Consider the following 13,511-nt stretch of genomic DNA (forward strand, 5'->3'; position numbering starts at 1 on the left):
TGAACCTTTGTTTTAGAGGAACATAGGCATTTTGTTGTTGTGGAGGTTGAGGGACAAAAGTTTGTTGTGGTTGAGGGTTGAGCACATTGTTGCTTTTATAAGGCAAGTTCGGGTGAAACTTCGTGTTTGGATTGTAAGTGTTTGAAAACGTACCCGGTTGAAATGAAGTTTGTCTAAAACTTTGAAAAACATTTACCTCCTCAATAGTAGCTTGGCATAGAGCGGCGTAATGACCCGTACCTCCGCAACCTTTGCAAACAACAATTTGGCTTGTAGAGGACATGGCGTTAACTTGTTGAAGAGAGGAAGCCGCATTTTGAGTCTCCAATTTTTGTTGGAGCAATAAGATTTGAGCTTTCAAAATGGAAGTATCGGAAGCTTCCTCTTTACCTTTGATTGGTGTACTCTGGGAATTGACATATTGGGCATCATGAATCGCCTTAGATTAAATCGTGGCATGAGCAATATTGGTGTCAATTTAATCAAACCGCCCATTGTTGGCGGAATCAAGTACTCTTCAGGACTCGACACAACATCCATTGTAGAATGTTATAGCAAGAAACTAAGGATCCAACCCATGATGTGGGCATTGCCTTTGCAAATCCTTGTACCTCTCCCAAGCCTCATAAAGGCTCTCTAGTGCTTGTTGGCAAAATCACGTGATTTGGCTCCTCAAGATTTGAGTTTTCTCCGGTGGAAAATACTTTTGGTAGAAAGCAAGAGCCAAAGTCTCCCAATTGGTGATTCCCATAGCTTCTCTATCAAGGCTATTTATCCATAGCTTAGCCTTGTCCTTCAATAAAAAATGGAAAAGTATCTCCCTTATTTGAGCTTACGTGACTCCCGTTTGCCGAATCATGGAGCAATAGTCACAAAAATTTTGAACATGAAAATTGGAATCCTTCAAAGGACTCCCTCTCAAATTGCCTTCTCTCCAAAAGGTTGATGAAAGCCGGTTTGATCTCGAAATCCGTGGCTCCAATTTGGGTAGTAGTGATACCCATTGGAAGCATGTCCGCGGTTGGCTTGGAATGATCGGAAAGCTTCACCATCTTTTTGATTGGAGACGGTGGTGGCAGTGGAGATTATAAAATAAAACCTTCTTCCTCGTCATGGATTGGGTAATTGGTACAAATACGACCCAAACCTCCGGGACTAGAAGATGCGTCAAACTCCTTGAAATATTTGAGTCGGCGATGGAACGTTATCTCAGGCTCCGGAACAAAGTGAATCAATTCTCCGGTACCAGAGGACCTGGGCATATGATACAAAATCTCAACAAACTTGCAAGTAACGGTCTCAAGGAATAAGTGTTCCTTAGGACAAAAGAAAACAAGATAGAAATCAACAATTCTAAACGCAATAAAACCGTGCTCCCCGGCAACGATGCCAAAACTTGATAGGATGTCGCAACCTAATCAAAGATACCCAAAACTCGACTAATAAACTAATGTAGTAAGGTAGGGGTCGAACACAAGGAGACGAGAATTACTGTAATACTCGGGAATTGTAGGAACGTTGTTGACCGATCTTGTTGACCAAACAGACCTTAAGGGTGATTGGGTGAGGGATCAGACTGGTAATAGGGCGGCATCTATGTCAGTCACTCGACCTAGCGAAGGCCACTCGGCCGAGTATCACCAATACTCGACCGAGTGGAGTCTACTCGGCCGAGTATTCCTATACTCGACCGAGTATGGCTGCTGTCGACGCGTTATTATAAATGCGTGTTCGCGAGATTCATTTCTATTTTTCTCATTTCCTCGACAGTTTCTCTTTCTCTAACCCTAGAACATCTCCCTACTCTATTACTCCCTAGCCTCATACCTCTAAAGAGTTAGCTTAATCCCTACCATGGGAATGTCGGGACTCGCGGAGCAAGGAGGACGTGGAGGGTGGTTGTCTAGATCGTCACCGATGTGCAAGGTTAGGTAAGTTGCTGCCTTGTGTCCTTTTGAATGATTATTTGAGTATAGTCGTGTAATAGGATTTGGTTGTCATTGTTAGGATGCTTAATGGAGTCGTGCGTGGCTATAAATGGAAGTCTTTAATGCTTTGTTATGAGGTAGGGTCTCCCTACTCAGTCTACTGTTAATTGAATTGAATTTATGATTGTATTGTGATTCATGGCTATCCGCTGATCATCGGAGTATAGTGGTTGTGGTAATGATGACGTTGTCATGTGACAGCTGCGATGTTGTGATTGAGATTGTGGTGGAGTCATTTGCGGGAGTGGCTCCACACCCTAGTTCGCCCTCCGTGGAACCCGCCACGGGAGGGGATGTGCACATTAAGGGACAGGGATTGTTAGTCGCTCGTTGAGGAGCTGGACTAGGTGGGATGGGCTGCGGTCACCCACTGGCGGCGAGGATTACCTGTTGCGATGGGTAATCTGGCAGGGCTACACACTTCGTGTGTAGTCGGTGTTGGTACGAGGTGATGAGTGTGGGATAGTGGATGATCAGCTATTTACTTTATTATTTTATCTTATATTTGATTAGTCGATCTCACCCCGTGTTGTTTTGTGGTATCTGCGGTGATCTATTCGGGATGGTGAGCGGTTGGTTTAGCGGTATTGTTGGTTACTCTTACTTTTTTGGGATTGGAGGGATCGAGTCATCACGCTACTAGCCTAGAGATGTAGAATCACAAGTGTTGTAATTGAATTGTAATTTTGGGAACTTGAACAGAATGGTAATGTAAAAGATGTTCTAATGATATAATATTGTTCTTATATTGTCTAATTTGATCTACCTCCTCGGGAAACCGAGATGGTGACACCGTCATATCTTTGGAATGGTCCTTGGTAAGGCGTTCTGGTGTACGGGGGTGTTACAAAGTGGTATCAGAGCCGACGATTTTGGAACCTGAACTAACGTAATTAATGAACATAGGGTGTCAATTAAAATGAACCTGGTGTATGTACGTTGGGAGCCCCAGCCGATGCTAGATTTTGAGTGAGTAGGCGCCCTCATTTCAAAATCATGGCCCCATCGGACTTAAGCCAGACACGGGAAAAGGGTAGCTAGTGTGAGTCGTGGATTGCTAAGTGTTGTGTGTTGTGTGCATCTATTGTGTGCATATCTATTACTGGAGTGGTATGTGTTAGTTAGATGTGTAGAAAAGTGGAAGTGAATAGGTAATTGTTGCAATGTGTGATCAGTGACAAATTAATCAATTTGTTTTATGATGAATGTGTTAGGTGTGAAATCAGTGTGTTACAAATGTGAATAAGGTGTATGCCTGATGATTAGAAGCAGTAGAAATGATGTGATATAGAGCTAAACCTGGTAGGTACCGTGGTTAGATTGTGACATATGCCATATGGGTACAGTAAAATAGTTTCTTGGCATAGTGAGGGATGAAGGTAGCAGTGATGATTGTTTGGAGATGAATGTGCGGATTTACGTGTTGTTACGTGTTTACGTGGTAGGAATCGGCTTTAATTGTGACGAGCCGGAATCCGGAACTCCGAACAATATTATTTGATTTTGCGGAGAACAAAGTGAAAAGTTACGACTCCCTCTCTATTTCGAAAATTAGATCGAGTAGATGCGAGTACTCGACCGAGTAGAACAAACTCGGCCGAGTATCATGTTACATAACCGAGTGCCCATTTTGTTAGAATAATAATCTATTCTGGTCTTCAAAACTCGACCGAGTAAGAAAGGTATTCGACCGAGTAATGCACACTCGGCCGAGTATCCTAAATACTCGACCGAGTAGTGAACACTCGGCCGAGTATTCCCAACACTCGACCGAGTGTTTCTGTAGCAGGCCAATTGCGGGTTATACAAAAACCCTAATTTCGTGCCTTTCTTTCTTATTTCCGCCTCCCATCTTCATCTTTCCTTCTCTCTAAAACTCCATATTCTTCCATACTCTTCCTTTCTCAAGCTTTTGGGTAACATCTTGGTGTCACACTTATTCTTGCTTGTCCTAAATCAGTTTAAGGTAAGATTTAAACTCAATCTCTTATGTGTTTTCAAAGACATTGTGTATTAGTATGATATATTTCGATTGCTTGTTCCAAACGACCAAAATTTGGTCTTAAACTTATTGATTTTCGAATCCAATCACATATAGAACTTGTGTATAATTTGGTTAATTAACTTCATGGGAAAAATTCAATTTCTAAATTCTAGGGTTAACAAAAACGAAGTTCTTCTTACTGTTGATGAGTATTTCCTGATTTGAAGCGATTTGAGAACTTAGAACTATGTGAATTTTAAGATACATGGTGATTTTTGATAGTTTATCTTACAAAGTTTATCCCAAACTAGATATACAAGCAAAACAGTCCGTCCTTTGTGTTAGGAACTTTCAAGTGTCAATCCTTTGTTAAATGTGATTTTCTCGCAGTATGGTGAAAACTAGAGGTTTACCCAACAAGAGATCTCGCGCGAATGCCCAACTCGAGGCTGGGCAATGTAGCAGCGGACCGGTTGTACCGCCGGTGGAGGCACATCCATCGGTAATTTTTGCTAATTTCGATCATCGTAAGGCTTTCGTGGCTCTTATGCGTCGTCCTTTTCGCCCCACCCGTTGTGTCAACCCTAGTATCCTTGAGACTTTGGGGATTAAGGAGGACATAGTTCACATTTTCAAGATTTTGGGCATGGAGGGGTTGTATCACTTGAGAAAGAAATCATACCCCCACTTGACCTTAGAGTTTTTGAGCTCTTTTGTTTATGATAGGAAGGGTAAGACCGTCTCTTTTCGTCTCATGAATGAGGATCATGAGCTTACCCTTGATGAGTTGGCTGACCATTTGGGTTTAGAGGCCGAGGATGATGACTACCTTAGTGACGTGGCCAAGAACAAGTGGCGCACCTCGGTACCTTCCTTATTTGATAGCGCGTGACCCGCCCCTACCGTCAGTGCCATGTTGATTAATGATATCCAGCACGTTTCCCTTCGTATGTTTCTAAGGATGTTGACCTGTCTACTTTACTCGAGAGAGGACGTGAGTAAACTCAACTCTCACGAAGTCATGCTTCTTGTGTCCTACCTTAACCTCCACCGCCGGAAACCGTTTTACTACAGTGCTCCTGGTATAGTGTGCTCTAGTCTGGAGCGCATGGCACAGACTGAGACCCGATATATTGCTTGCGGGGCCATAGTGACCCGCCTAGCTCAGCGACTGACTGACTTTGAGGCCCCACCTCCTGAGGGGAATGAGTATGTTGAGGTCGTGCCCACCATGGACGCCCAACACTGGCGTCAGAACCGATGGTTGAGGAAGATGGATGATGGGTCGTATGCTTGGAGGGTGAGAGGTACTATGTGGATGGTGCTTCCGGACCCAGCTCACCTCCCTGTTGTTGATCATTTGGCCGAGTGGGAGCCTTGTGGCATTCCTAGACCTGAGCCCCAGTCTTACCTGATCGACCCTCGGATCCTCCTGGACTTACCTGAGCCCGTCACTGTACATGAGGGACAGCAGCAGGCACCTCCCCCACCTAGGGAGCGTCGTGGAGTTAGGCAGCCTAGAGTAGACCCGGTTGTGTCTAAGCCCTTTTACTCTGCCCCCGACTCTTACCCTTACCATCCCTACCAGTTCTCGCCGTACCCTACGGTGCATGACCCTAGGATGCAGCCTCATGAGCTGGCTGAGCGGATCTCTTCTACTTTGGTGCTCCGCAACCTTCACGAGATGACCCTTAATCAGGGCATCAGGACTGATTTGGCACAGCCTGTATGGTGGAGAGGACCGGGAGTGGATACGGGAGTGTTTCACAGTTATGGGGTGGACCCGAGTTTCTGGAGACCTCCGGAGGAGACCGAGTTTGGCTACCTCGCGGGACCGTGGGGAGCCAACTCCGGCGATCACCGGGAGGGGACTACTCGGCGACAGCAGCAGTTTTCCAGTGCGGGAGTTCGGTGCGTACTTCGGCGTTGGCGGTGGTGATGACATGGAGGAGGGTCCTCGATGCTGATCTTGGATGTTAGACTTATTTAGTTGATTTCTTAGATGTTAGTCTTATTTAGTGTTGAAGGACTTGTTTTGTTGTGTCGGATTTATTGCCTCTTCTTTAGATGTTGCTTTCGGTATTTGGTATTTTCTGTTGGATGACTGTATTTGGCCATAAGGTAGAAATTAGTGAGGTATTAAAACCATTGTGAAGAATTGTTGCAGGTTGTTAATGATAGCTAAGTGATATCGACCAAAACGCTCTCTGACGGCATCACTCGGCCGAGTATGAAAGACAACTCGGTCGAGTACGCTCTACTCGGTCGAGTTTAGTAATACTCGGCCGAGTGAGCTCTACTCGGTCGAGTAGACTTCAGAGGGACATTGGAAATTTGTTATGAGAATTTCATAATTACGTGATAATTGTGTGACAAAGCTTGTTAGATACTTATTTTATTATGTCATACTAAATGACGTCCCACAGTTAGGTCATAATTGTATCATGGATTTGTGAGTGTTGGTAGCGGCTATAAATTTACGAATGTTTTGTGGTATAAAACAGGTTAGTTATTCTAAGGGAGGGGGAGATACCCTAGACATTTAATTATAGGAAGGTAATACCTTACTCATGTCACGTGCTCACTGTGACAAATTTTTTTTATACGCATGTACATGTTTGGTTACAATGATAGTTGTTTCAATGAGGGTAAGGATAGACCTGTTCTTTTTTTTTCAGTTATTCTAGATGTTAACTGTCGCTATAAGAATATATATGTTGGTTGTTGAAGTATTTGGTTTTATGAGTCATTAAAGTGTAATGTCGTAAAACAAGTTGAGCTACATGAGTTTATAAGTAATGTCACCGTCATGTGGTACGTTTTAGCGTTGGGTTTGGGAAAATGATTACTGATGAACTTCGGGGACGAAGTTCCTTTAAGAGGGGAAGAGTAATGTCGCGGAATTAAGTATTTAATTATGTAAAATAGGTGTTTAGTTATACCTAGGATTTTGGAATTGCACGTATGTAGTTAACATTCGGAACTTATGTTCATGTTTACATTCGGAACTTATGTTCATGTTTCCTTGAAGCGATAGCTATGTGGTATTCGGGTAATATAAAGATTATACTAAACACGGATGTCTCAACTCAAGTGTTATGATAAGTATTTTATTTGTGATATATGTATTTTGTTTATGAGTAAATAATTAATTTTATGAGATATTGGGAATCATATGTATGTTAGGTACGCTCACATTCGGGATTACTGAATTATAATTATGTTTTCTTTATGCTACATCTATGCTGGATTCAAGTAATATGAAAATTTTAGGGCGCAAGGGTGTCAAGTAACATGAAGAGTCGATTCAATTGATGATAATTGGTATACGTGTTCGGAATGTGGTGATTGTGTACTACATGCTTACAATGGTGCGTCGCTTTGCAGTTGTATATTTAATATAAACGTATGGAACGTAGTAGTTACAAGGGTGTATGATTTTCTTACATTGTGTAAAGCGTTTCAATTGCATACTTGTGTAAGTATAGAGTTGAATGCCGTTTTGAATAATCTCCGTATGTATATGTGTAAGTTGTGAGTAGCATTGTTTGGGAAGGTAGCGGTGGTAAGCGATTGTTGTTGAATAAGATGGCTTGTTGCTGAATAAGATGGCTGATGATAATTGATGGATAGTGTAAAGTTATATACCTTTGGATAGGTGGTTAAGGCCATGGTACCTTTGTGTCGTACGGGCTGAACTTCGGGGACGAAGTTCTTTTAAGGGGGGAAGATTGTAATACTCGGGAATTGTAGGAACGTTGTTGACCGATCTTGTTGACCAAACAGACCTTAAGGGTGATTGGGTGAGGGATCGACTGGTAATAGGGGGCATCTATGTCACCACTCGACCTGCGAAGGCCACTCGGCCGAGTATCACCAATACTCGACCGAGTGGAGTCTACTCGGCCGAGTATTCCTATACTCGACCGAGTATGGCTGCTGTCGACGCGTTATTATAAATGCGTGTTCGCGAGATTCATTTCTATTTTTCTCATTTCCTCGACAGTTTCTCTTTCTCTAACCCTAGAACATCTCCCTACTCTATTACTCCCTAGCCTCATACCTCTAAAGAGTTAGCTTAATCCCTACCATGGGAATGTCGGGACTCGCGGAGCAAGGAGGACGTGGAGGGTGGTTGTCTAGATCGTCACCGATGTGCAAGGTTAGGTAAGTTGCTGCCTTGTGTCCTTTTGAATGATTATTTGAGTATAGTCGTGTAATAGGATTTGGTTGTCATTGTTAGGATGCTTAATGGAGTCGTGCGTGGCTATAAATGGAAGTCTTTCATGCTTTGTTATGAGGTAGGGTCTCCTACTCGTCTCTGTTAATTGAATTGAATTTATGATTGTATTGTGATTCATGGCTATCCGCTGATCATCGGAGTATAGTGGTTGTGGTAATGATGACGTTGTCATGTGACAAAACGATGTTGTGATTGAGATTGTGGTGGAGTCATTTGCGGGAGTGGCTCCACACCCTAGTTCGCCCTCCGTGGAACCCGCCACGGGAGGGGATGTGCACATTAAGGGACAGGGATTGTTAGTCGCTCGTTGAGGAGCTGGACTAGGTGGGATGGGCTGCGGTCACCCATCCATCGGCGGCGAGATTACCCGCGATGGGTAATCTGGCAGGGCTACACACTTCGTGTGTAGTCGGTATTGGTACGAGGTGATGAGTGTGGGATAGTGGATGATCAGCTATTTACTTTATTGTTTTATCTTATATTTGATTAGTCAGTACTGACCCCGTGTTGTTTTGTGGTATCTGCGGTGATCCATTCGGGGATGGTGAGCGGTTGGTTTAAAGGTATTGTTGGTTACTCTGCTTTGGGATTGGAGGGATCGAGTCATCACGCTACTAGCCTAGAGATGTAGAATCACAAGTGTTGTAATTGAATTGTAATTTTGGGAACTTGAACAGAATGGTAATGTAAAAGATGTTCTAATGATATAATATTGTTCTTATATTGTCTAATTTGATCTACCTCCTCGGGAAACCGAGATGGTGACACCGTCATATACTGGAATGGTCCTTGGTAAGGCGTTCTGGTGTACGGGGGTGTTACAATTACGCTATGAAATGCTATAAGTAGAAATCTATCAAGGTTCTTAAGGGTCAGGAGTGGATGGAATACAAGCCTAGTACAAACTCAAGCTGGGTATGGAGGAGAATTTGCAAGGTTAAGGACGAAATGAGGGCTAGTTATGTCAATGGATAGTGGAATGTTCAACCAGGAGGTTTTACTCCAGCTGGTTGTTATGCCTGGTTCAGAGGGACAAGGCCAAGAGTTCAATGGGTTAAGGTAGTCTGGAATGGGTGGGATTTACCCAAGCACCAAGTCTTGGGTTGGCTGGTTGCTCATGAGGCCTTGAATACAGCTGCTAGATTAGCCAGTTTTGGGGTGGATATTGAGGACAAATGCTCTCTGTGTGGTCTAGCTTCTGAAAATATTGAGCATTTGTTTTTGTGATTGCCTTTACAGTAGAAGAATTTTACGGGAGCTGAACAAGAAAACTGCTTGGGTGTTTCCTATCAGGGATGTGATGGTCTGGTGTATGCATAGAACAGGCACTCTCCTTTAGAGAGGAATACAAAATGCTATGGTGATGAGCCTCTTGTACCAGGTCTGGCAACAGAGAAACAAAGGCAGGAATGAGATGGTTCTGATTTGTCCAGAAGTTGTGGCAGGTACAATTTTGGAGGATATGAGATCAAGAGTTCGAACCCGAGAAAAAACAACGATGACTCTTGCAGAACGAGATTGGCTTGTTAGAATGCGTCTTATAGAATGATATCTTGTGTATGATCACCATAATGTAATTATCTTTATATTATTTATATAATTCTCACATTTCACCAAAAAAAAAAAAGAAATCTATCAAGGTCGATTCAATTGGTTGGTTGGTTTGGTTTGATAACTTGCAAATAAATGATGTAAATATAATATGATAAAAGAATCTAGGGAAGTCGGGTCACACATGCAAATACGTAAATATTCATGCCAAAACTAGGAATTCTTAATAACAACAATTGTTCAGGTCTCGTGACAACCACCTCTCGGCCTTATTGTCAACCGTAGATTGGGTCTTATAGAACTCTAGTTATGACTAGGTCGTTCTACGAACACATGTTTAGTCTAATTCAATTCCATGCCTCTCGACTTATAGAATGAATTAACAAAATTAATCAATGCTTATGGCCACTAAACAAAGATGTGATAGAAAACATGTGATAGAAACAATTTATCGATATTATAGCATCCTAATTTTAACATTTACAAATACTATTTATGCATGCCTTCCCTTGTCCCTAGCCATATGAAACTACTCACTCATAATGGAAATAAAACTAGTGATGTGTTTTAGCAGGATTTTTGGTGATCTAGAGCGTCCTGCCAGGGATTTATATGTAGGGTGATCTAACTCGAATAACTTGCCTGATTGATATAATTAAATGTAAAACAAACTAATAAATAATGACACAAGGATTTTATACGTGGAAAAACCCTGGGAATAAGGGAAAAAACCACGGGCACCAAGCCGGGAGTGATTGTTACTATGATTTTGGATAGCTGACAGGTATTGTTATATCAAAGCGTGATAAAGTAGTATATTGCTTAAGAATACAAAGTATATGAGTAAAAGTGATGGTCTCTCAGATGATCCTTCTTGTCTTCCCTTTCTTTCTATTTATAGGTGGTTGCTTTCAATCCCTTTGTGCCGTTTTTTGGTTTTCTGGTAAATAGGGAATGTGCCCTATTTACCCTGGAGATGGTTGCTTCTTTCTTAGCCGTTGCTTTGATCGCTCCCTATATTTTTGCCTTCTGAATTGGTCTTCCTTTTTGTAGGGAACATATGAGACTGCTTGTTTGTTGCCTGCAATGGCCTGGTGCTTTACCTTTTCAGCCGCTAGTTATTTCTCGCTTTTGTCTTCAATCAACTCCCGCTTAGTGCCTGTCCGTCTTAGAGTAATGCCTGGCTTTAGATCTCTAGAGCCTGGAAGTTGTCTTTGGCTGTTGCCTGGCCTATATCAGGTCAGGCAGGATAATTTAGGGCCCAACAATTAGGCAAGTTATTCGAGTTAGATCACCCTACATATAAATCCCTGGCAGGACGCTCTAGATCACCGAAAATCCTGCTAAAACAATTGGCGCCCACCGTGGGGCATCTAACTCAAAAATAATCAAAAGCCCACCATCAAAATACCACAAAAAAAAACTAAGAAAAATGGCGGAGATAGCATTGAGCAACAATTAGTCACGCTAAACAACAGATTGTTGGAGATGGAACAATCAAACAAAAAATGATCCAAGTCAAGTCAAGTGGCAAAATTGAAAGAATCGAATCCACCTAAAGATACGATTGGGAGAAAAAGCTTCAGGATCAAAATTGAAAGTCCAAATTTGGCACCATTCTCCTCCATCATAAGGAACATTAACTTCTCCAATATTGGTACTCCAACTCCATCCAAAGCGGGAGAAGAAACGGACTCAGAGAACTCCAAAATCAAGAACTCCAAGATCAGACTAACACGGCCATTATGATGGCTATGCTCCAAGAAATCCAAAAACTTCATGAGAGATTTGAAAAGATCCCAGGAGTTCCTACCCCAATTGAAGAAGCAAATCCAGAAAGCTATGCTGATTCTCCTTCATGGATGAAATAGCAAAAACAGACACCTAAAGAAGTTTGTGATTCCCTCAATGAGAATCTATGATGGAACCACTGATCCACAAAACCATGTTGCCTATTACAAGCAAAGAATGCTGGCAAGATCAATTCCTAGTGAACTACGTCAAGTCTGCATGTGTAAGGGATTTGGAACAACTCAAATGGACTGCCTTGCAATGGTACATAAACCTGCCAAATGGAAGCATCAAGTCCTTTCTTGACCTGGTCAATTCTTTTAATCATCAGTTTGCCAAAGCAGCAGGAACTAGAGAAGAGATCCGGTGACTGTGCACAGGTTAAACAGAAGCCTGGAGAATCAATCAGATCATACATGACAAGATTCAACAAAGAAAAAGTATCAATCCCCGGATGTGATGTTGAACACCATTGAAGCTTTCAGGCAAGGGCTACCCCTGGATAGTGACTTTTATGATGAAATGACCATGAAGCCCTGTCATACCTTTGAAGATGTCCAAGCATTAGCCATAGGCTATATCAGGCTGGAAGAAGACAAAGGCTACAAGGCAGACAATGCTGACAACAACTCAGGATATTACAAAACCAACAGAAAAGCTTTAACAACAAAGGAAGCAATTCCGTGGCCATCTCCCTACGCAAGACCCGACAGATCGAAGTCAACTATACACATGAACAACGAGGTAACTCCTATACTTATCCTCCTGTCCAGGAATATAACTTCTCTGTTGACATTGCAGGATTAATTAAGAGACTTGACCATATGGGAGACATTGTCAAGTGGCCAAAGAAGTCAGACAACCCCAACTCAAGAAAGGACACCACCAGGTGGTGTGAATTTCACATGGACATAGGTCACACAATGAAGAATGCCCGGGATTACGGAGACAAGTGGCTTACCTGCTAAAGAAAGGATACCTGAAAGACTTGATGCAAACAAAGAACAAGGAAGATGACGGAACAAGAAGAAACACGAAAGGCAACAATGTGACCTACCCCTGCACCACCCATTTATGAAGTCAAATTCATCAATGGAGGATCGAAATTTGTGGCCTGACCAGTTCAAATTGCTAAGAAAATTGCCATGGAGTCAAAAATGAAATCTCCTTTTAAATCTATCAATTTACCTCAAATTACTTTTGACGACAACGATATGCGGGGCATTCCACCTCCACCATGACAGCTTGGTAATCACCATGCAAATAGGGACCGCACGTGTCATGAGAATCCTGGTAGATGGAGGCGATTCAAGAAACCCGATCATGCTCGATGTCCTTAAAGCAATGAAGATTGATGAGAGCCAAATCATAAAGAAGTCTAATGTCCTAGTAGGATTCAGTGGAGAAACAAGAAACACACTAGGAGAAATACACCTACCCACATATGTGGAAGGAGTATCTTCATATGAATGATTTGGAGTCCTGGACTCGCTGTCATCCTATAATGCTATATTGGGAAGACCATGGATCCACAACATAAGAGCCATACCCTCTACCTATCACCAATGCATCAAAATACCAACAGAATGGGGGTAGCAACCATTAAAGGTGAACAAAAATCTGCCCGGGAATGTTATACTTGAGGCATTGAAGCCTTCCAAGACAAAAAGTCCCTCGCCTAGCAATTACAGACCGTCAGACAACTCATGTGGGCGAAAACCAAAATGGAAACTGATCAAGTAATTTTAGACCCTGAGTACCCTGACAGCACGTCTTGGTAGGATCTGATGTCCCCGACAATATCGGACTGCAGAATTAGTAAGTTTTCTTAAAAGTAAATCTTCATGTTTTGCCTGGTCACATTTTGATATGACCGGAATAGATGCCAATATTATTACACATAAACTAAATGTTGATGAGTCTTATAAGCCTGTCCCAAGAGAAAAGAAGAAAA

The 13,511-nt window shown here is 42.4% G+C and overlaps 1 non-coding gene across 1 annotated transcript; it reads left to right on the forward strand.

Annotated features, from left to right (window-relative positions):
- Nucleotides 1-572: 572 nt before the first annotated feature.
- LOC141634867 (small nucleolar RNA R71) lies at nt 573-679 on the forward strand. Its single transcript, XR_012539585.1, has one exon. It is a non-coding gene; the product is annotated as a small nucleolar RNA R71 (small nucleolar RNA).
- Nucleotides 680-13,511: the final 12,832 nt, after the last annotated feature.

This window comes from Silene latifolia, chromosome Y (genome assembly GCF_048544455.1).
Source record: "Silene latifolia isolate original U9 population chromosome Y, ASM4854445v1, whole genome shotgun sequence".
Taxonomy (NCBI): domain Eukaryota; kingdom Viridiplantae; phylum Streptophyta; class Magnoliopsida; order Caryophyllales; family Caryophyllaceae; genus Silene; species Silene latifolia.